The sequence below is a fragment of the Strongylocentrotus purpuratus genome, unplaced genomic scaffold, assembly GCF_000002235.5.
Source record: "Strongylocentrotus purpuratus isolate Spur 01 unplaced genomic scaffold, Spur_5.0 spur5_scaffold_1, whole genome shotgun sequence".
In the NCBI taxonomy this organism is placed as follows: Eukaryota; Metazoa; Echinodermata; class Echinoidea; order Camarodonta; family Strongylocentrotidae; genus Strongylocentrotus; species Strongylocentrotus purpuratus.
Genome location: NW_022145594.1, coordinates 127501 through 153179, shown reverse-complemented (window position 1 = coordinate 153179; position 25679 = coordinate 127501).

The following is a 25679-nucleotide window of genomic DNA, read 5'->3' as shown; positions in this document are numbered from 1 at the left end:
CTGATAAATTGAGGTAAAGCGTATTGAAAATATTTACATTATGTTTCTACATTTAGCAATAATATAATTGTTCAATCCAAGATATTTAATTGAATCTGAAATATAATGCATTAAGATTCGGCGAATTGTAGATGGCTTCAGGCAAAGATTGCAATTTGAAAATGAATCATAATGAAAAAATTGTGATTTAAAAGAGGCTTTAGATAAGTGGCAATAATTCATATAAAGAAAAAAAAACATGGGAAAGAAATAAGGTTACTAAAGATGAACTTATTTGTATCTTGATACAGAAATTGAAGTTATAATGACAAAAATACATATAATTCACAAAGTTTGGCAGTATTATGCTATCAAAAAAGTTAAACAAACCGGATGCCACATCATGGCCGGTTCAAAAGCCTTACTAGATAGGGTAAAGCACTTTTTCTGTAGCGTTCTGTCCTACACTTGATTTCACCTAGCCTTTTACTGTGTCTCAATTGTCTTCTTAATAATAAAACAAATCATCTGATGGGGTTACTCTGAAGGAAGTGTTTAAATGCTTGAATTGAGACTATTGATTGAGCGATGGTACTAAGTGAATTCCACAGCTTTGAACCCCGATAGACAAGTGATCGTTTACCGTAATTAGTTTTGGGTTGGGAAAGTTTTAATTTACGTGGGCCAGATCTTGTATTATATTTTGATTGGTGGAAAGAAAAAAAATTGCTAAGATAGGTTGGGCAGAGTTAGTGAATTGATCGGTACATGATACAAGCTAGGTGTTTTGACCATCGCTCGTTCAGTCGGTCTAGTTTAAGTAATCGGTATAAATCATTAGAAGGAAACAAATAATCCACTTTTAACACTGTACGGAGAGCTCTATTTTGTAGAATTTGTAATTTTCCAAGATATGTTCTACAGGTATTTGTCCAAACAGGACTGCAGTAATCAAAATGGCTTTGCAATATGGTTTTGTAGAACAACAGTGCCGTATTTTGGTTAATGTATGGTCGGAGTCTTCTCAGAAGATAAATATATTTTATAACTTTTTTCTTAACATATTCAACGTGATTTTTCCACTGCAAATTCCTATCAATAACGACTCCCAAATATTTACAACATTCGACTTGTTGAATTTTTATGCCATCAATAAAGATATCAGAGTTATTAAATACATGTTGCATTTTCTTCAGACTTTGAGCTGTTCCCATGAACATGGCCTCACATTTTTTTCAGATTAACTGTCAGCTTATTTTCAGACAACCAATTAGATAAACGTATAAGGTCATTATTCAAATTAAGTACAGCTTCCTGTGGATCTTTTGTTGATGTATATATATGCATGTATCGTCAGCGTACAGTGCGACTTCACAACAGTTAATACATTTTGGCATATCATTTACAAAAAGAGTGAATAAGAGTGGGCCCAGAATGGAGCCCTGCGGGACACCACAAATAATTTGTCTCTTTTCAGATAGGTAACCATTCACAGATGTAAACTGATATCTTTCATTGAAGTAATTTTTAAACCATTCCAAAGACAATTGATCAAATCCATACATATCTAATTTTTGCAATAAAATAGAGTAATCTATGGGCGGCTAAAAGGGCCAAAATAAATAACGGAAAACAAACAAACAATGAAAGAAATAAACAAAGATTCAGAAATAGACATGAAGATAATGCAAAAATAAAGACAACATCACAATTTTAGATCATTACAAAAATAAAACAACTTTCGAAATAAATATAACTCAGGAATAAAGACAACCACAGAAATAAAGATGAATGCAGAAATAAAGACTAACCACAGAAATAAAGACAACCACAGAATTAAAGTTGAATGCAGAAATAAAGACTAACCACAGAAATAAAGACAACCACAGAATTAAAGATAAATGCAGATATAAAGACAAACCACAGAAATAAAGACAACCACAGAATTAAAGATGAATGCAGAAATAAAGACAAAACCACAGAATGAAAGATATCTGCAGAAATAAAGATAACCACAGAATTAAAGACAACTGCAGAAATAAGGACGACCATGGAATTGAAGAAAGCTTCGGAGACAAAGACAACCACACAAAAGGAAGTTTAAAAAGGTATATAACGACTGAAATTAAGTCTATATGCCCGCTCCTAGAATTAAACTATCAAGTAGAAATATACGATAAAAAACGCAAACAAACTGACAATAAGAGGACAAGAGAGGGTGTCCTAACGCAAAAATTAACGGAGCGCGCGCACATGCACACGGCTAGCTAGCTGTTCGATCCACGTATAGCTAGCTCGCATGTACGTAGACTATGTCTCTAAGGGGGGGGGCGAGCGGGCATTGCCCCCCCCCCTCCGCAATAAAGAAAAGAAAAAGAAAAGAAAAGAGAGAGAGAAGGAAAAGAAGGGAAAGAGGAGAGAAAGGAAAAGAAAAGAAAGAAGAGGAAGAAGAAAAGAAAAGGGGATGGGGGGGGGCCGAAATGGCCTTGCCTCCCAGCTGTTACCATCCCCCACCCCCCATCAAAAATAAGAGAGAAGGAAGGAAATGAAAAGAAAAAAGAAAAAAAAAAAAGAAAGAAGGGGAGATAGATCAGTTGCGGCTAATCCCACCAGCAACGTATATTGTATTGTATTATTTATTCGGCACTTTCAAGAAATATAACAATTTAACAATATAAACATGGTAAATACAAAATTGGAATGACAAAAACTGTGCAAATACAATTTGTTGTAGCAATATTCTGAGTGCAAAAGATGGCGGCCAGGGAAGAAGAGAGCAAACTTAATTACTGTAACCGTGAAGGTTCCTCCGCCCAACCAACTGATGCACTCAGAAGACTGGTAAAAATATAGCATAAGGACAAATAAGAGAGTAACAAATCAAGGATAAACAATACGAATATAAAGAAAGGCGAGGCACGAGCATATGTAACGCCGACATAGAAATTATATATATCATATTACAAATTTACAATTTCAATAACATAATAGCATTGACTCTCCATAGAAATATAATGTAACTAGCATGTTCAATATTTGTACTGGGGTTTTCTTTACCTGATTAAATGCTATCAAAGTATTACATGTATATTAAATAACTTTAAAATAAAATGAAACTATTATCCGGACTTATGACACATATCTGATTGATCACATATTATATAAATGAAATTGAAATTGAGATTATTGAATTGGAAATTTAGGTCCAACTGAGTGCAGAAGACTGTTAAAAACACAGCGTACGGACAAATAAAGAGAGTAACAAATCAAGGATAAACAATAATATAAAAAAAGAAATGAGAGGAAAGAGTAAATGTAAGCCATAATAAAAATTAAATACACATTATATGTTACATTAGAAGGTTCACAAGTTTAATGATATACCCGGTAATAATACCATGGTTTTCATTTACCTAATTTAATGTTATCAAAATATTGCATTAAACAAATTTGAAATAGGATGGAATCATGTTTCGGACTTATATCGCGTATTAGATTGTACACATAATTTATAAATAAAACTTAAATTGAAATTATTGAATTGAGAATGCCTGTATCAGATTTATACACTGATGTCGAGGGATGAGAGGTGAGTTTTGAGGCTTTGTTTCCAATTGACGAAGTTTACTAAGATAAGGTCATTACGTAGACTAATAGGCAAACTGTCCCATAGAATCGGGAAAAGAAATAGTGCCGTATTGGCTAGTCGCTGAGTGCGAGCACGAAGATGTTTAAAGCGAAGATCATCCAGACGCCTTGCAACCACGTGTATGCTAGCTTGAACATCTTCACAAGAAGTGAGACGGAGAAGGGACTTGGCTACAAAGGTAATGATGAGGAAGGTGCGGCGGGACTTCAAACTTTGCCAGTTTAACAATTTCAGTCGATTTTGGTATGACATTTGTTGCCGTTGTTGTTTTAGGATAAGACGGGTTGCGCGGCGTTGGATGCTTTCTAATCTGTCAGAAAGACAGCTATTGTAAGGATTCCACGCAGGTTAACCATACTCGAGTATCGGGAGAACCAAAGATTTGTACAGAGCAAATATTGCTGAGGAGGAGAGACCGGAAGAAAGAGAGGTAAGTAAACCTAGCAGAATGGTTGGGGCCGAAAGGACCTTGCCTCCCCCCAGCGAACCTACAAGAGAGAGAAGGAAGGGAAGGGAAAAAGGGAAAGAGGAGAGAAAGGGAAAGAAACAAAAAGAGAAAGAAGAAAGGTAGGGGAGATCAGTTGCCAACAAAGTGTAGATCGGAGGGGGGGGGGGGGGCACTGGCGTACTGATCAGGGAGGGGGCTCGGGGGAAATAAAATTCAAACGTGGTTTATTTCCAATTCCATAACGGTGGTTTACACATAATGCTGAAATGACATAATTTTCCGAGATTTTTAGTAAATTATACTTTTGTATGCGTTTGTTGTAAAATGACAAATTCCTAAATTTACAGCCAGGCAAGAAATATGCTTCTTGAGATGCCTACATGTCAGGGTCTGCAGAACGGCGGGGATCGGGAGCCACGAGCTCCCTCCCCGCTTCACTTTTTTTGAAAAAGTATATTAAAGAGAAATAGGAAGAAAGAGAGCAAGAAAGAATGAATAGTTAACTGTCAGTGTCACAACAAAATAAGGTATAAAAAATGCTCATCTAACCGTAATTAAACGCCTAAAACCGCTAAGCTTCCGGGGGCTCTGGCCCTGGACCAAACCGAGGGCCCTTTGGAGGGGCCCTTAACACGTTGACTACTGAATTATGTAATTCCCATAGACTTAACACAGAGACTACCAGGTTCCAGTAAGCAATGGGTTCATGCTCATCTGACCGTAATTTAGTGCCTAAAACCCTTCTGCTTCTGGGGGGGGGGGGGGGGTTCGCCCGCTGGACCTCACACCAATCAGTGTCCTGCCAGTGTTACAAATGAGGTATAAACATAACTAATTTGACCGTAATCAAATGCCTAAAACCCCTGGGATTCCGGGGGCTCCGCACCCTCGATCCCACCAGGGGCCCTAAAGCGGGGCCCCTGCGCGCTTATCTGACCGTAATTTATTGCCTTAAACCCTGAGTTTCCGGGGCGGACAAGGTATCTAAATATGTTCATCTGACCGCAGGCGCGTAGCTAGGGGACGATGGGGGCACCACTTCACTCTTACATGCACGCCCCGCTGAACGTTTCTCTAAGTAGGTGTGTGTGTGTGTGATGGGGGGGGGGTAGGTATTTACGATCACGGCAGGTAAAGCGTTGCGTAAATTGGCGTGGCGTCAAGGGGAGGAGCCCCCAGAAGCTCAGGGGGTATAGGCATTTTATTACGGTCAGATGAGCATATTTTGATACCTTATTTGTGACACTGAAAGGACACAAATTGGTGTGGAGTCCAGGGGACGGAGCCCCCAGAAGTTCAGGGGTTTTATACATTAGATTACCGTCAGATAAGCATTAATTTGATACCTTATTTGTGACACTGACAGGTCACGAATTGGCGTGGAGTCCAGGGGGCGGAACCCCCAGAAGCTCATGGGTTTTGGGCAATACATTACGATCAGAGGGGCATATTTGATACCTTATTTGTGACACTGGCAGGTCACTAATTGGCGTGGGGTCCAGGGGCGGAGCCCCCAGGAGCTCAGGGGTTTTAGGCATTAAATTACAGTCAGATGAGCATCCTGGTGCCCGCATTAACTGAACATTGGGGCATTGGGGCCCTAGGGGGCACAGCCCCCAGAAGCTCAGGGGCTTTAGGCATTTTATAACGGTCAGATAATCATGCAGGGGCCGCCTTAGGGCCCCTGGTGTGGTCGAGGGGGTAGAGCCCCAGAAGCTCAGGGGTTTTAGGCATTTAATTACGGTCAGATGAACATATTTTGATACCTTTTTTGTGACACTGGCAGGTGACTTATTGGTGTGGGGTCATTTGTCACTGTCACTCCCCCCCCCCCCCCATCAGTACGACAGTGTCGTCCCCCTGATCTACACCTTGTGGGCGGGGAAAAATCGTAACTGATCTCCCCTACCTAATTCATTCTTTCTCTTTTTTTTCTTTCCCTTTCTCTCCTTTTTTTTCATTTCCTTTCCCTTCCTTCTCTCTATTTATGTTTGCTGGGGGAGGCAAGGACCTTTTGACCACCCCCCCGATCCACACGTTGTTGGTGGGATTAATTGCTCCCCCTTTTTTGGGGGGGGGGGGAGAGCGGGGGGAGGCAAGGGCCTTTTGCCCCCCCCCCCCCCGAACTACAACTTGTTGGCGGGAAAATTGCAACTGATATCCCCCTACTTTTATTTCTTCTTCCTCTTTTTTTCCCTTTCCTTTATCTCCTCTTTTCCTTTTTTCTTTCCATTTCCTTCCTTCTCTCTTATTTTTGATGGGGGGGGGGGGGTGGTAACAGCTGGGAGGCAAGGCCCTTTCACTCCCCCCCCCCCCGATCTCCTTCTTTTTTCCCTTTTCTTTTCTTCTTCCTCTTCTTTTTTTTCTTTTCCTTTCTCTCCTCTTTCCCTTCTTTTCCTTCTCTCTCTCTTTTCTTTTCTTCTTTTTTTTTGCGGAGGGGGGAGGGGGGGGGGGGGGGGGGCAATGCCTGCTCACCCCCCCCCCCCCTTAGAGACTTAGAGGCATAGTCTACGTACATGCGAGCTAGCTATACGTGGATCGAACAGCTAGCTAGCCGTGTGCATGTGCGCGCGCTCCGTTAATTTTTGCGTTAGGACACCCTCTCTTGTCCTCTTATTGTCAGTTTGTTTGCGTTTTTGATCGTATATTTCTACTTGATAGTTTAATTTTAGGAGCGGGCATATAGACTTAATTTCAGTCGTTATATACCTCTTTAAACTTCCGTTCTGTGGTTGTCTTTGTCTCCGAAGCTTTCTTCAATTCCATGGTCGTCCTTATTTCTGCAGTTGTCTTTAATTCTGTGGTTATCTTTATTTCTGCAGATATCTTTAATTCTGTGGTTGTCTTTATTTCTGCAGTTATCTTTTATTCTGTGGTTTTGTCTTTATTTTTGCATTCGTCTTTAATTCTGTGGTTGTCTTTTTTTCTGTGGTTTGGTCTTTATTTCTACATTTATCTTTAATTCTGTGGTTGTCTTTATTTCTGTGGTTAGTCTTTATTTCTGCATTCATCTTTATTTCTGTGGTTGTCTTTATTCCTGAGTTATATTTATTTCGAAAGTTGTTTTATTTTTGTAATGATCTAAAATTGTGATGTTGTCTTTATTTTTGCATTATCTTCATGTCTATTTCTGAATCTTTGTTTATTTCTTTCATTGTTTGTTTGTTTTCCGTTATTTATTTTGGCCCTTTTAGCCGCCCATAGTAATTGACCGTATCAAACGCTTTTTTTAAAGTCTATCATCACCAAGCCAACAATATCTCCCTTATCAATTACATCCAACCATTTATCCGTAACGTTAAGAAGGGCACTCAAAGTGGAATGTAAAGGCCTAAATCCCGACTGACAATCAGATAGAATTGCATTATTGGTTAGATAATCGTGAATCTGAATGTAGACAACCTTTTCCATAATTTTTGCAAATATAGGAATAACTGATATAGGTCGATAATTTTCCATGCAAGTTTTATCACCTGATTTGTAAATTGGCGTGACACGTGCATGTTTCCATTGACTAGGCACAACGCCCATGCGCAGTGATCGATTCAAAATATGTGTTAACAATGGAGCAATAATTGTGGCAATCGGCCTTAAGAGTTTTGCTGGGATATTATCCGGACCAGTAGCCTTATTCACTAGGAGTGTCCTTAATATATTCTCAACCTCACTAGTTAGTACATCCCTAAATTCGAACAAAGTCGCATGAGGGTACAGAAATCGTGTAGGTTCAGATTGAGTGGTAGAAAATGTACCATGCAAAGCCTTACCAATAGTTGAGAAATAATTGTTAAAGGCATTTGACAATTCCTGACCTCGTAGACTTTCTTCTTGAACTTTAATGCAATGAATTTCAGTATCATTCTTCTTTGTGGGCACTATATTTTGTAAAGTTTTCCAGACTTTTTTGACATCTCCCAAAGCAGATTCAATATTTTTCGAGACAAAACTTCGCTTCTCTTGTCGAATTTGTGCTGTTACATTATTTCTGGCTTTTTTATATTTGGCCCAGTCATCATCCTTCTTTGATTTCTTCGCTTTATTCTTTAAGCGATCTCTAGTGCGAATCAATTGTAAAATATCGGGCGTCATCCATGGAGAATATTTAAGTTTAACTCGTGTTCTCCGGAGTGGCGCGTGTTTATCAATGGCCGTTAATAAAAGAGACAGAAACACTGAGCAAGCCTCTACTGGGTCACTAATAGTATAGACAACATTAAAATCTATATCACCAATATCTCTTTTGAAGGCTTCATTATCAAAATTTCTCAGACATCTTCCAGTTTTGTACCTATGATAATTATTGAATCCAGCTGTGGATTTACCAAGGACACAATAAATCATGTAATGATCAGTAATAGAAACTTCAACAACACCACTGTCAATCATCTTTTCATTACAGTTACTGAAAATTAGATCAACGATTGTCGCGGATCTCTGTGTCACCCGAGTAGGTTTTTCAATCAACTGAGTACAGTTGTATGACTCCATTATATCAAGAAGTTTTTTTGTGTGGTTTAGTATAGGGCTTTTCATTATGTCACAATTAAAATCACCAAGAACATGATATGGCATTTTCAAGTTATCTATTTTTTGAATAACTTGCTCAAATTCCTCAAACACCTTCATGTTTGAATTCGGTGGTCGGTACCAGCAAACAACTAGAAATGGTTTCTGTTTATCAAGTTTAATTTCGGTTATAATCATTTCAATATCTGTATTTTGCAACAGGTCATTTCTTCTCAAAAATTCGATACCATTTCTAATAAAATTTGCAACACCACCACCGAATTTGTTTCTATCACGCCGTAAGATTGTGTACCCTGGTATACATAATTCACTGTCATCAATATCAGAACAGAGATGAGTTTCACTAAGTGTCATTATGTCCATACCACAACTATTTACCAAAGATCTTATTTCATCAATATGTTTTTTTAAAGACAGACAATTTAAATGGCCTAACTTTAGTCCCTTTTGTAATTGTAATTTATTTATTTCATTCTTAACAACGTCTAAGTCATCACTTACGATTGATTCATTGATACGTTCTATTTCCCTACTCGTGTCATTGTTCGTTACAAAGGAAGGAATTGAACACTCGGAGAAGGGCAACTCTTTCCAGAGACAAACATTACATTTCCAGTCAGAGTTTGATCGGAAAAAGAAATCTGATACATTGGAACATTTCAAATGACCCCATTTGTAACAGCTAATACATAACATGGCATTTTGATTATTTCTTACTGGTTTTTTACAAAAAGTGCAAGGATATTTGGGAGGCATTGGAAGAGATAAGTGCACATAAGATGAACAAAACAAAGTCGCAGATGTACAAAGGATTCAATATATACAACTTAAACTAGAGTACAATATCAAATAGTGACAGAGGGTAAATGCCATAGTTCTTTTTATTTAAATACAAAGTTCAGTTTTACGAGGAGAGTTCCAGAGTATGTAGGTCACTTTCATCCCTGATAGCTCTATTTATTGTTTTCCCATTTGATGCTTGGAGTTTTGCAATCACGCGACCATCACTAGACCATGCAGTGAGAACATTCTTGATCTTCTTCACGCTCTTCAAAAGCTGTAAGTTAGCTTTTGTTAACTGTTCTTGAATAGCAACATCAGTGCCTTTCAATCTCCGACAGCGAGAGATTACCTCATGCCGGGTCCGATACGATGTAAACTTGACAACAATGGGGCGAGCTTTTCTCTCGGGTTTTCCATTCTTTCTCTTCGGTTGCTTGTTCGGGTCACCGACTCTATGCGAACGATCTATGTCACTCCAAGGGAATCCCGCGCTAACTGGCAGATGATGTCATCCGTACATTCATTGACCTGCTCTTCAACACCAAATATTTGGAGACAATTTCTTCGCGAATACTGATCAAGGTCAGCTACAGATAAGCGAAGGTTGTTCATCGTGGTGCGTTGATCCGTAACAATGGTTGAGAGACGTTGGATCTCCTCAGCCTGCGACTTGTTCTTGAATTCAGCATCAAACAATCGGGCCTCCTGATCATCCAATCGATTATGTAACAAAAGAAATTCTTTCTGCACAGCCTCATGGATTGTAACATGGATTGATTCAAATAGCTTTTTGTTCTCATTTTGAAAACGTTCAAACATTTCATTCATGACTCTTTGGGTGACGTCATCGTTCTTTGCTGAAGACGCCATATTAGATAGGTATAAACAAATGTCCAGTGATGACGATACTCATAAGAAGAAAAAAACACCAAGTAGGAGATGTAGAATATGAAAATGGCTCACTTTAGGTAGCTTCTCCTATCACGGACAGGCATTTCCTCCCGCAAGTAGTGTGGAGCCAATGGTATCACATAGTCACAGACAGTTCACAGACATACGCTATAACAATTCAACACGACAGAGCAATAGCATAAACTCACAGGAAACTCCTGAAAATACTTATATTGGGATATTGTTCTGGTTTCTGATGATAAAATATGTCATGAGGTTTGATTCCAGTGAGTAAATTGCAACAAGGTTGGTGATCTTACGTGAGTTGAGGAGCGACTGTGTCGTAGGATCCTTACACCGTAGGCCCATGTAGTTTACCACAACAGTGGGAAGAAAAAAAAAACCGTAGCCAGAATCATCCACTGGAATAGCTTAAAATGAGTGTCTTCCGGACGATATGAAGTGAAGTTCTTTTCCACTGGATTCCAATAGTTATTTTCCAAAAAAACTTAGGATATCCAAATCACAGGAAGAATTCAGGCAAGTAAGGTATAAAATGTCCTGAATTGGGAGCGCAATACAAACACGTCATGGATTGGGTAGCTTTGTCTCAGATTCTGCTATGAATCTAATTATTCAATGTATCCATCGTCCGACCAGCGAGGCAATCGAGTGAAAATGTGTTTCGATTACCATGTGATTGGATTTGTGAGATCTGCATTTTTCGACAATTACCGTTCCCTCCAGAAGATGTGCATCCCGTTGACCCAGACAAGACAGGAGAGCGAATTCAACGAAACAGAGCAACTGAAACGCAGGAGACATGTGATGTTGAGCTCCAATTGGCAGCCTTGGCATCTAAAATAGGTCGCAAAATTGTTTACTTGAATAATGCTTCTTTACTGAAATACCTAGATGAATTGAAAATACTAATAAGTAAATGTCCTATTGGTATGATTACATTAAGTGAAACCCATTTAGACGAATCCATATGTGACGAAGAAATTGCAATAAGTGGATACACCTGTGAACGTCGAGATCGACACCGTCAGGCGGAGGAGTCGCCGCGTATGTACGTGAAGGGCTTAATTATATAGTTAAACCGGAATTTATGCCAAATGACCTGGAAATCATTGTGATGGAAATACATGAAGATAAGCAAAAATCGTATCATGTAGTAACCTGGTACAGACCACCCTCTTCAAATTCTGACTTGTTCACTAAATTAGAAGACAACCTTGAGATGATCGAAGGAACTGGAACAGATTTTATCCTCCTTGGCGATATGAACTGTGACATGAAGAAGGAAAACTCCCAGTGGCAAGCTAAGCAACTCTTTGAAATATTTCACAATAATAGATGTGAGCAACTTATAATGGAAGCAACTCGCGTAACAAATAACTCAAGTTCATTAATTGATTTGATTGTGACGAACAATTCTCAGCAAATTCAGTCAAGTGGAGTATTGTATGTGACTCTGAATGACCACTATATGGTAAATTGTGTAAAAGGGAAACTTCCTAATTGTAATGTAATGCATAAATATAGAATGATGAGGAATATAACAAAACTGAAGCCCGACATTGTGCAAAATTTCATTCAACGTATTAATTTTGATTGTATCCAAGAATATGTTTGCCCCCAAAAGGCGTATGGAGCATTCGAGAGTAAATTGAATTCTATATTAGATGATATAGCACCCATAAAACGAATGAGAATCAAGAATAAAACATCAAAATGGATTAATCAAAATATCCTAGATTTGATTGAAGAGAAAAATGCTGCTAAACAGACTGCCAAAAAGTCAAAAGATGACGTTGACTGGCGCATTTACAAATCCTTAAGAAATAAAGTCATTGCTGTTATTAGGAAAGCAAAACATGAGTATATTGGAAATTGTATTGAAAACAGCTCTAATAGCAATACTCTTTTTTCGTCTATGCAGCAATTCTTACCTACTAAGAAGAAAGTCTGCAATAATATTCCACAGTTACTTATCAATAAAGAAATTTTCTATGACCATAAAAAAATTGTGAATGAATTCAATGACTATTTTGTTTCAGTAGGTAAAAGTATACAAGACCAAGAAACTTGTCCTTCTCAAGATATGACGTTTAAAAATTATTGTTCTGATGTTTCCGCTGGCGAATTCAATTTTGCTGATGTTTCCGAAAGCACTGTTTTAAAGGAATTAAAATAAATTTCTGTCAAAAAGGCTACAGGGCCAGATGAGATCCCAGCATTGTTTATAAAGATGATTTCTCAATATATTGCCAAACCAATCTTTCATATTATAAATATGTCTTTGACTCAAGGAATTGTTCCGCTTCAATGGAAAATATCACGTGTAACCCCCATATATAAAAAGGGAGATAAACAAAAAAAAAAGCAATTACAGACCAATATCGGTTATTCCAGTACTAGCCAAAGTGATGGAAAAGATTGTTTGCAAGCAGATATATGAATTGTTAAATGACAATAACTTACTATGTGATAATCAGTCAGGTTTTCGGCCAAAGCACTCAACGACTACTACACTATTAAATATCACAGAAGATCTATTTGATAATATAGACAAAGGGTGTACAACAGGGATTGTTATGCTCGATTTACAAAAAGCATTTGACTGCATTGATCATCACATCCTTCTGCAAAAATTACGTTTCATCGGTATGTCTGAAAAAGTCACCAAATGGTTGAAGGTTATCTAATAGGGAGAAAGCAATGTATCACAATGAATGGTATAAGCTCGAATACTAAGGAACTTACATGCGGAATACCGCACGGCACTATCGTAGGACCCATGCTTTTTTCAATATATGTGAACGACCTACCAACCGCAGTGAAGCATTCTAAGGTAATAATGTATGCTGACGATACGTGTTTATATTTCAGTAGTAACAATGGTCAAGAGTTGACAAAGACTTTAAACAAAGACCTAGAATCCGTAAGTGAATATCTAAAATGCAACAAACTGAATTAAATGTTAAGAAATGTGAGTTTCTTGTCGTAGGTACCAGGAGTAAGTTAAACAGACTTGATCCTAATATACATTTACTAGTAGAGAGTATACCCATTCTGAGAGTTTCATCGTGTAAGTATCTTGGCGTAATTTTAGACGAGAATCTAAGTTGGAACCTACATATCAACGAAATAAGAATAAAAGTTTTGTTTAAATTGTATATATTAAGGAGAATTCGTCTGATTATTACACAACGCCAAGCGGAATTGTTTTATAAATCCATGATACAATGTCATTTTGATTACTGTGATATACAGTAGTCTATGCAAATACAGGGGTTACGAACTTAAGAAAACTTCAAACTTTACAATATAAAGCGCTAAAACTGTCTTAAGGAAAGACCCAAGATTCCCAACAGATCAGTTGTTCATACTTTTGAAATAAGATAACATTTTAGAAAGATTTAAAAAAAAAAAAGGACATTAACAGTTATGCACCAAATATTTTATAGTAATGCACCAAAACCTATTTTACATTTCTTTGAAAAGCGCAACCCTGTGTATAATACCAGACACTCTTTTCATAATTTTGCATTACCTAAAGGCCAAACGAATTATAAAATAAGGAGTTTAAGTTATAGAGGAGCGAAATGCTGGAACACAATTATACAGGAACTGAAATCAATAGAGAATAAAAATGTTTTTAGAAAACACATCATGTCACCACCTAGGTAGCGGGGGGGGGGGGGGGGGGGCTGACCCTTGGGAGGAGAGTCAATCAGACTCTCGATTTACAATACACCTCTCTGTTAATTATTTACTTTTTATTCATTATTGTTAATTTGTATTTTGTACATTATAATAATTCATGTTTTCTTTGTTTATTTTTAGTTGTTGATTTGATTCGATTATTTTGCATATTTTTATGTTTTGTTATCTTTTGTTACTTGATTTTGTTTTGTGATATAATTTGTATATTTTTTAGTCAGTCACGGACTTTCTGAAAATCAACCGATAGGCTGAGAGAGTGACCGTGCTTAAATAAATAAATGAAAAAAATATATAAATTATGTGTCTGTATGATCTGCCAAAGATATGTTTTTTTGTTTGTAACATCTATGCTCATAAGATGGAGCTTAGTGAATACGCGCAAGACCATTGTTGCGAGCAGTTGTCATTTACACGTAAAATACTGCGGCGGTTTTTATTTAATTTTTCCTTTCTGCGACGGCTTACCACGTCAAATCGGGACGAGCCTTTTACTAGTTATCTACTACTCATCGGCTTCAATTCGAATATGAAACAAAATTAATTCATGCATTATTTTAAGTATCAAGCTGAACATTTTAGTCATCTTTATTTCAGCCAATTGTATTCTCAATGTTTTCCATCTTATTTTTATTATTCAATTATTTAATCAAATAAAGTTATAATTTGACTTCATTTGTTGATTTTATTTTTCAATTTAAAGATAAAGACCAGTTATGGTCATGCGATGTAGATTATTTGCCTCTGATTGGTCAAAACTGCAGGCATGAAGTTTGCTATTGACTGCTGGTCTAGCGAAAAAAAATTGACCAGACATGGCTCTAATTGGGCGCGGTACGACGCAGGACTCAATTGTTGCGCCTAAAGCTTACAATAACAATGGATATACACGCAGTGTAGAGGGACACGCCCGTCGGATAAATTTCCTTAGATTATACAAATGAATACATGCATATATTTGGTTCAATATCAATTTATGTTTTAAATGTATATTTTGTTTTAAATTAATCATTGTCAGAATAAACAGGGGAGGTGCGGTTTATAATACAATTATTGACAGCCCATTTTTAGAGGCACGGTTTAAACTATAGCTCATATAGATTTCGAGACTGAGCTATTGTACAGTTTCGAGATTACCTCGGGTAATGTATTTAACCGTGCTCCTGGCCCATTCAACCACTCAATACATGTATTTGTATATTATCCCATTGCAGAAAGAGAATGCACAAATGACCGTCCTACTGTCAATAGTGGTAGTCTGAGATGCAGCAGTGGTACAGAGATTGTCGTAACAAAAGGATTTTGCTTGAGCTTTGACGACTGTGATGACTTTACTACTTCTGCCTTTTCGTCATGCCCCAGCGCTGAGTTCACAAGCGCATGGAATATTTTATGTTCGATACAAAGTCAACGTCACATATGCGATATAACGTGTACCGGCTCGTGTCCAGGAACGGATAACGCTTATTTCTACGCCGAGTACGATTGTAAGTTAATTATCTCTTATTCACAAAGAAAATAAGCCCCAAAACTTCCGATTAAACAAAGTAAGAGCAGTATCAAAACGGGACTACCCTATTGGATACCCAGTAAAACCCTTGTTCAAATATGTAATACGTTTGCCACAAACTTTTGTGCGATGTCCGAACTAGCCTAAGGTTGCATTTTCGAAAGTTTTTGCGGTTGCTTATAATGTGTACCATTCACCTTTATTCAATCAACCGTGAAAATAAAATCACCAGGCTTTTTTTTAGCCAACGGATAAGGAGTATCAAGAAAATAAAGACTAATAAGATTGGGCACAGAACCCAATTCGGGCTAGGGTTCCGCGTGCAAGACCCGTTTTAAGCGAGGTCGTACGGGTGCATTAAGTAGTCTTACTACAAGTCGATGTGTATGTTGATTGAGAGTTTAATTAAGAAATCTCTTTACAGAAATAATATTTGTATCTAAAATTCGAGTATAGTATTACGACATGGAACGGCTTCTTTCTGGTGGGAGGCGGAAGGGGTGATTTTTATACTTTAAATATCGATTAACTTAAAATCGGTTCAAATTTGATTATGGCCCCTCAAGCTCCGTTATGCCTGACCGTTGTGTTATGTGGCGCCAATAAATGATTCTTTCTGATCTAGTGTAGTGGTGTTTCCATCATTCTCCATATATCAGTACGTTTCACTACTACGACTAATATCTAAAAAGAAAGAAAAGTGATGACATTTTCTATCACGTGAATTTACCCAGAGTACCTGAAAATAAATTCGAGCACATTTTGTGGAAATGGGTGCGCGGGTTCGTGTGTGTCTGTGTGTATGGTGGTGTGTGTGTGTGTGTGTGTGTGTGTTTTTTTGTGTGCGTGTGGTGTGCACGTGTTCGAACTTTGACTACTGTGATGGAATCTTTTATTTTTACCAACTTGTTCTCGTACATATTCATGAACACAAATTATTGTATTAATACAATTAATGACATTAGTTTGTTTAAATTCATTGTTAATCCATAAATTAATTAAATAACTGTGATGTTCTTAACTAAAGAGATTTTTTGTTGTAGATTGCAGATTAAGCATATTGAAATAAATGTGATGTAAAAGAAGATGAACTATCGACCGTATCCAGATGTAGAATTAAATAAGATTCATATGCATTTCATCAGCTTTGTTTTGGGGTTTGCTAGTTTTTCTTCTTCTTGTAAAGGTGTCAGAGTTGGACCTGTGGAGCTGGAGACAACTACGGTATGTTTATTCGTTTCTCGTTTATTTATGTACTCTTTTGTTTTATTCTACTTCATTTTGTGTACTTTTCCTTATTATGTTCCTTGAAGATATTGATGAGGACTGTAACTTATGCGATTGTAATGTGAAATAAACTTAATAGAACTTTATAGGCGAGGATCAAGAGCTGACTGTATACAGGGGCGGATCCAGCCGGCGGCAGGGAAGAGTTGCCAAAGAGGGGGCCCTATTCGTGAGAAAATATTTAGCGGCGAAACAGCCAGCCGATGAATAAGCGGGAGCGGGGGGGGGGGGGCACTATTAATTATTTTGGTTTGCCCCCGAAAATTTGAAAAAATCGCACCCCTCGCCTTCAGCACTAGAGGAGCGGGCCCGTATTTTTTTTAAACAAATGAAAGAAGAATTAAGGTTATTTTACCTGTTTTCCCCCAGGGGAGGGAGCCCAGGCCCCCGGTCCCCCGGATCCGCCACTGACTATATAACACTGTATTTAATCACAGAAAAAAAAGTTAGTTCAGCCACCAGCTTACAAATTATTTGGAAAGTCACGGACTTGGTTGATCTTTTTAAAGTTGTAGTTGCATCTTCTGAATATTGATCCATGTATAATAAATACTTTTAATGATAATAACATAGATATTCCCGCGGCTAGTTTGGCAGAATGTTAGGTCCATTTGATATAAAAATGTTCATTCAATTTAGTAAAAACACCTGTTTTCGGCAGCGGAGACTGTCATTCATTTCACATTCACAAATGCACTTCAGTCAATCTCTTTAGAGAATCGGTCACGTGATTTTGAACTTTGGCCATTCAAATTCATTCTGTCAAGGTGGAAACACAAAAAGGGCGATAAAAAGAACGAAAATGGGAAAGGGAAGGGGGATTTGAAAAGAAGATAAAAAGATCCCCTTCAAAACTATTCCCATAGTTTTTGTGTATGGCTAGGAATAAACAGGAATCCGTCCATAACCCCTTGTGGGCATTTTTATGAAAATATATTATCCTAACGCAAGGGGGCTCTATCTCTGACATGACTATTTGACAAAAACTCTCTAGCAATGTTATGCAACAAAGTTTTCTGGGGCATTCGCCATACAATAATTGCTTCTTTAGCATGCCTCTCCGTTTCATTATTATATTTTTTAGGTCAAACTTGTTTGTAAATATTTTCTGTTCTTCGATTATACGTGTTTATTTGCGTATCAGGACGATTACCCCCTGGGCAATCACCCCCGGAAAACTGCCCCCGTAGGACGACCCCCCCCCCCCCGGGAAATTACCCCCCCCCTGGAGAATTACCCCCCGAGGACAATTACCCCCCAAGGACAATTACCCCCGAAAAAATTACCCCCGGAGAATTACCCCCCGAGGACAACTACCCCCCGCGGACAATTACCCCCCACCCCCCCCCCCCCCCCCCCCCCATGGACACTACTGGGCATGGTGGCTCAGTGGTAAGAGCGCCCGCCTCATGAACGGGAGGTCGTGAGTTCGAACCCCGGCCGAGTCATATCAAAGACTTAAAACAATGGGACCTTCTGCCTTCTAGCTAGGCGCTTAGCATATTAGATTGGAGAAGGGTAGTAGCTACATGTTATGTTATGCAGGGCCCGCTGGAAGAGCAGTTTCATAACTGAAGTGGCTACCCTGGGTAAATAAAATGTTATTATTATTATTATTATTATTATTATCCTCAAAGACAACTATCCCCCAGGAAAACTACCCCGAGGACAAGTACCCCTCCCCATTCGAGGAAAGTACCCCCCCCCCCCCCGAGGACAATAACCCCGGAGGACAACTACCCCCAATGACAATCACTCCTCGAGAAATTTATAACACTGTGATGAATAACGCAAGCTTCTCTTCAAATTGCTGTTTACAGAAAATTGCATAAAACTTCATTTTCTTTGTTATTTATGAAGTTCATTTCAGTCTTTTTAAATTATTCAATTCGATATGGGGGTGGAGGTTGCCCAATGCCGGTTCCATGACACATGCTCCGCCGACGATTGCTCCGCCGACATTTACTCCGCAAAACGCGACAATTGCTCCGCGACATTTGCTCCGCGACATTTGCTCCGACGTCAAATGCTCCGCCGACAGTTGCTCCGCCGACAGTTGCTCCGCCGACAGTTGCTCCGCCGACAATTGCTCCGCCGACAGATGCTCCGCCGACAATTGCTCCTCCGACAATTGCTCCGCCGACAATTGCTCCGCCGTCAATAGCTCCGCAAAACGCGACAATTGCTCCGCCGACATTTGCTCCGCCGACATTTGCTCCGCCTGAAGCGACACTTGCTCCGCCGACATTTGCTCCGCCGACATTTGCTCCGCCGTCAATTGCTCCGCCGACAATTGCTCCGCCTGAAGCGACAATTGCTCCGGTGACATATGCTCCGCCGACAATTGCTCCGACGACATTTGCTCCGCCGACAATTGCTCCGCCGACAATTGCTCCGCCTGAAGCGACAATTGCTCCGCCGACATTTGCTCCGCCGACATTTGCTCCACCGACATTTGCTCCGCCGACAATTGCTCCGCCGACAATTGCTCCGCCTGAAGCGACAATTGCTCCGCCGACATTTGCTCCGACGACATTTGCTCCGCCCAAAAAGTGTCCCATAAACTACAAATGCTACTAGTACTACGACAAATGCTTCGCCGACAATATTTTCTTTACACCTATTTTTTTTCGTTTCTTTTTTTCTTCTTCATTTTCTGAATGCATTTCTTGAAATAATGTAGATGAAATGAAATGAATGAATGTTGATGAAGTGGGAGGAAAAAAGGAGTTACCTAAAAGTCATTTCAAATATACTGAAATAACTTTCCATCTATCACTGTACGTCCCATATAATGTATACTAAACACTCATTACATGTCGTGGGAAGTTTTTAAAAAAAAGTAGAGCAGCAAGCCACATTCCCCAATACGCGCATACCTCCTAGTTAATTTCAAGTAGCTCATCAATATGTAATACCTGAAATTACCTCGATCAATGCATCTTACTAGGTAAAGCAATATACAATGTAATAGGTCATCATGGAAGTTTAGAAAATAAGTAAGGGGGATTTACCAAGTGTTGATCTTTTTAAGAGTTTTATAAAGAAACAAAAAGATATTGAATATTTCTCAGCGAAAAAAAGGAACAAGCTTGTTTCGCATTATAAGAAATGGCGATTTGACTTATGATACTCATGTTGATTTAACTTTTATTCCTGTGCCCCTCACTCCCCTTTATGCACTGGAGTTCAAACTATGATTTATATGTGTACAGTGTATTTTTTTTTTACTATAATGTTTTTTTTTTTATAACTTTCTTGTCCTTACATTATTGTTAGTTGTTCTTATACATATTGGTTTTTTTGTTTGTCTAATTATTACCAATGACTTGTAAATATGTAATTTTTATATGATTGAAAATTTAATAAACACACAAATATAAAAAAAAAGTTTAGAAAATAAGGGCACTTATATACGTAAGGAAGAGAACCCATTCAGACGGGAAAATGAGATGGCAGCCTTTCTGCTTATTCACATTTATACAAATCATTTTGTTGCAGTTTGATGTTAGTTCTTCATGATAAGCCAATTGCTCTTCTTCCGGTGGCTTCGTGAGTCCCTTTAATTATTTAGTGAAAACAAAGTACTCGAATGAAACGGAGTGTTTTGCACACTAACATATATATATTAAAGCTACATACACTTAACTAAAGGAAAGAAACCTTTAGAAAATGGACTGGATATTATTGAAAATATTATTCTAAACAAGAATGTACTACATGATTGTATTACTTTACGTTTCAATTTCACGAGAGAAATAGAACTCGAGAGGGGGAGCAGAGAAGAAGTGATGGAAATGAAAGAAGACTAATAGCATGAGAGGAAAGAAAAGAGCAAAGAAGACAAGAAAACGGTGTAAACAGGAAAAGGAGGAGCATGGGAGAGAGAGAAAGAGAGAGAGAGAGAGAGAGAGAGAGAGATAGCCTTGAGCTTTGGATCAGCTAATGAGTAATACATGAAACAGATTTTGAGCGGAGTAATTATCTTTCGCCGGAGAACTTGCGTAAGGAGCTATAATTTTATTTTTTATTTTTTTAAATCAAACATTATGGGGAATAGCAAAAAACGGTTGTCTTTTTTGCTCTTTTCTTTCCTCTCATGTTATTAGTCTTCTTTCATTGAGGTAATTTCAGGTCTTACATATTGATGAGCTGTTTGAAATTAACTAGGAGGTATGCGCGTATTGGGTAATGTGGCTTGCTGCTCTACTTTAAAAAAAAAAACTTCCCATGACATGTAATGAGTGTTTAGTGTACATTATGTGGGACGTACAGTGATAGATGGAAAGTTATTTCAGTATATTCGAAATGACTTTTAGGCAACTGCTTTTTCCTCCCACATTATCAACATTCATTCATTTCATTTCATTTACATAATGTCATGAAATGCATTCAAAAAATGAAGAAAAAAAGAAAGAAACAAAAACAACCCGTGAAAAAAAAATATTGTCGGCGAAGCATTTGTCGTAGTACTAGTAGCATTTGTATTTAATGGGACACTTTTTGGGCGGAGCAAATGTCGTCGGAGCAAATGTCACCGGAGCAAGTGTCGCTTCATGCGGAGCAAATGTCGTCGGAGCAATTGTCGGCGGAGCAAATGTCACCGGAGCAATTGTCGCTTCAGGCGGAGCAATTGTCGGCGGAGCAATTGTCGACGGAGCAATTGTCGCTTCAGGCGGAGCAATTGTCGGCGGAGCAATTGTCGGCGGAGCAAATGTCGGCGGAGCAAGTGTCGCTTCAGGCGGAGCAAATGTCGGCGGAGCAAATGTCGGCGGAGCAATTGTCGCGTTTTGCGGAGCAATTGTCGGCGGAGCAATTGTCGGCGGAGCAATTGTCGGCGGAGCAATTGTCGGCGGAGCATCTGTCGGCGGAGCAATTGTCGGCGGAGCAACTGTCGGCGGAGCAACTGTCGGCGGAGCAACTGTCGGCGGAGCATTTGACGTCGGGGCAAATGTCGCGGAGCAAATGTCGCGGAGCAATTGTCGCGTTTTGCGGAGTAAATGTCGGCGGAGCAATCGTCGGCGGAGCATGTGTCGGGTTACCCCAATGCCCCTGTAGTTTTGCTACTGAGTAAAGAACAGAAATTACATTTCTTAGAAATTGAACAATACATTGCGCGCAGATGAGTACGCGTTACAGCTTCTCTCACCATCAATAGCACAACAAAGAAATTAGGATGTAAGATTTCCTTTATGTATCCTCTTTAACTTTTTTAATCAGCTGATCGTGTATTTGTCTTTGCATGTATAATGGGCCCTCATCCATGCCATGATCCATAATTAAGGTTTTCTTCACGTTATCTATTATTTCTGTTGTCATACTGAAGTGTAATATTTTTTCGTGTACGTTAAATTATTTTGAAATATAAATTGCCTTCAAGTTATATGTACGGTGCCATGTCAAAAGAAAATAAATATCCGTTCTCTGGTAATTCATCTAATTTGATTTTGTAACGCCAGCACAGCGTTTTTCAACCGGGGTGCTGCAAGAGAATGATTTGGAAAACATTGATTTTGTTTAAAAAAAAATCAAATACCAGAACCGGTTAAAATATGTAATTACATGAGAAAATTAAAAATTTGAAGATACTAAAGTGTCTTCCTTCCTCACTCACTGACAATATTTTGACAGCAAGGTAAATAAGGGCAACGAGAGGCCCGAATATCCTCAAATTCGTGTATCAAGATCATGACCGAATATATCACTTTTTATTTATGTACATTTGGCGGCAAGGTGCCCGCATACAGTACTTTAAATAGTTTCTAGTGTGTGGATTACAAACTAATTTTTTACCAATTTGAAAATGTCTTCTCCTTTTTATTCTTAAATTCTTGACGAGAGACAGAGTCATGCAAAATTAATAGTTTGTAAAGACTTTGGGATTTGGGAGAATTTTCATTTCTTAAGAGGGTACCATGACTAACAAAAAGTTAAAATAACGCTGCCCCAGAGAATGTATTTCTATGCATTTTGGAAAGCGCTGGACAATTACCTAAAACTTACCTCCTTCGTGGAAATTAACAGCCGCACTGGCGTTGCATAAAAATATAATAAAAGGGAAATGTGTAGTAATGAGGAAGACAACGTGATATATTTGAAAGAATATGGGTTCATGCAGGGGATCTTATGGGCTCGTAGCCATCTCTCAATGTGTCAGATCGTCTTTTCCTATTGAATCCTGATTGTCCACGGGGGTAGTTGTCTTCGGAGGGAATTGTCATCGGAGAAAATGACCTCGGGGGGGGGGGGGGGGGTAATTGTCCTCGGGGGGTAATTGTCCTCGGGGGTAATTGTCCTCGGGGGGTGATTCTCTGGGGGTTATTTTCCGCGGAGGGTAATTGTCCTTGGGGGTAGTTGTCCTCGGGGGGGGGGGGACGATTCTCCAGGGGGTAATATTCCAGGGGTAATTATCCTTTGCGGGTAGTATTTAGGGGGTAATTTTCCGGGGGATGATTGCCCAGGGGGTAATTGTCCTAAACCGTTAATTTGTCTTGTGTACAATCTTATTTCATTGTTTTTATGTCATAATCGATTTTAAAGGAGTTTTTACATGTTAAGATATGTTAATATTGAAGTCAAATCATTCTAAAAGTTTACACATCTCAGGTCAAGAGCCCATTGTAAATAAAAGCACATCCATAAGTATAGATGCTTCAGACCTCCACACCCATATCTCCTTTTGTTTCTCTCTCTCTCCCTCCCTACCCACCTTTCCCTCACTCTCCCCTCCATCTCTCTCTCTCTCTCTTTCTCTCTCCCTCCCTTCCCACCTTTTCCTCACTCTCCCCTCCATATCTCTCTCTCTTTCTCTCTCCCTCCCTTCCCACCTTTCCCTCACTCTCCCCTCCATCTCTCTCTCTCTCTCTCTCCCTCCCTTCGAACCTTTCCCTCACTCTCCCCTCCATCTCTCTCTCTCTCTCTCCCTCCCTTCCCACCTTTCCCTCACTCTCCCCTCCATCTCTCTCTCTCTCTCTCTCCCTCCCTTCCCACCTTTCCCTCACTCTTCCCTCCATCTCTCTCTCTCTCTTTCTCTCTCCCTCCCTTCCTACCTTTTCCTAACTCTCCCCTCCATCTCTCTCTTTGTCTCTCTCCCTCACTTCCCACCTTTCCCTCACTCTTCCCTCCATCTCTCTCTCTCTCTCTCTCTCCTTCCCTTCCCACCTTTCCCTCACTCTCCCCTCCATCTCTCTCTCTCTCTCTCTCCCTCCCTTCCCACCTTTCCCTCACTCTTCCCTCCATCTCTCTCTCTCTCCCTCCCTTCCCACCTTTCCCTCACTCTTCCCTCCTTCTCTCTCTCTCTCTCTTTCTCTCTCCCTCCCTTCCCACCTTTTCCTCACTCCCCCCTCCATCTCTCTCTTTGTCTCTCTCCCTCCCTTCCCACCTTTCCCTCACTCTTCCCTCCATCTCTCTCTCTCTCTCACTCCCTTCACACCTTTCTCTCACTCTCCCCTCCATCTCTCTCTCTCTCTCTCTCTCCCTCCCTTCCCACCTTTCCCGCACTCTTCCCTCCATCTCTCTCTCTCTTTCTCTCTCCCTCCCTTCCCACCTTTTCCTCACTCTCCCCTCCATCTCTCTCTTTGTCTCTCTCCCTCCCTTCCCACCTTTCCCTCACTCTTCCCTCCATCTCTCTCTCTCTCTCTCTCTCTCCCTTCCCACCTTTCCCTCACTCTTCCCTCCATCTCTCTCTCTCTCTCTCCCTCCCTTCCCACCTTTCCCTCACTCTTCCCTCCTTCTCTCTCTCTCTCTTTCTCTCTCCCTCCCTTCCCACCTTTCCCTCACTCTTCCCTCCATCTCTCTCTCTCTCTCTCCCTCCCTTCCCACCTTTCCCTCACTCTCCCCTCCATCTCTCTCTCTCTCTCTCTCCCTCTCTTCCCACCTTTCCCTCACTCTCCCCTCCATCTCTCTCTCTCTCTCTCTCTCTCCTCCTCCCTCCCTTCCCACCTTTCCCTTACTCTCCCCCCTTTCTCTCTCTCTCTCTCTCTCTCTCCCTCCCTTCCCACCTTTCCCTCACTCTCCCCTCCATCTCTCTCTCTCTCTCCCTCCCTTCCCACCTGTCCCACACTCTTCCCTCCTTCTCTCTCTCTCTCTTTCTCTCTCCCTCCCTTCCCACCTTTCCCTCACTCTTCCCTCCATCTCTCTCTCTCTCCCTCCCTTCCCACCTTTCCCTCACTCTCCCCTCCATCTCTCTCTCTCTCTCTCTCTCTCTCCCTCTCTTCCCACCTTTCCCTCACTCTCCCCTCCATCTCTCTCTCTCTCTCTCCCTCCCTTCCCACCTTTCCCTCACTCTCCCCCCTTTCTCTCTCTCTCTCTCTCTCTCTCCCTTCCCACCTTTCCCTCACTCCCCCTCATCTCTCTCTCTCTCTCTCCCTCCCTTCCCACCTTTCCCTCACTCTTCCCTCCTTCTCTCTCTCTCTCTTTCTCTCTCCCTCCCTTCCCACCTTTCCCTCACTCTTCCCTCCATCTCTCTCTCTCTCTCTCCCTCCCTTCCCACCTTTCCCTCACTCTCCCCTCCATCTCTCTCTCTCTCTCTCTCTCTCCCTCTCTTCCACCTTTCCCTCACTCTCCCCTCCATCTCTCTCTCTCTCTCTCTCTCTCCCTCCCTCCCTTCCCACCTTTCCCTTACTCTCCCCCCTTTCTCTCTCTCTCTCTCTCTCTCCCTCCCTTCCCACCTTTCCCTCACTCTCCCCTCCATCTCTCTCTCTCTCTCCCTCCCTTCCCACCTGTCCCACACTCTTCCCTCCATCTCTCTCTCTCTCTCTCCCTCCCTTCCCACCTTTCCCTCACTCTTCCCTCCATCTCTCTCTCTCTCTTTCTCTCTCCCTCCCTTCCTACCTTTTCCTCACTCTCCCCTCCATCTCTCTCTTTGTCTCTCTCCC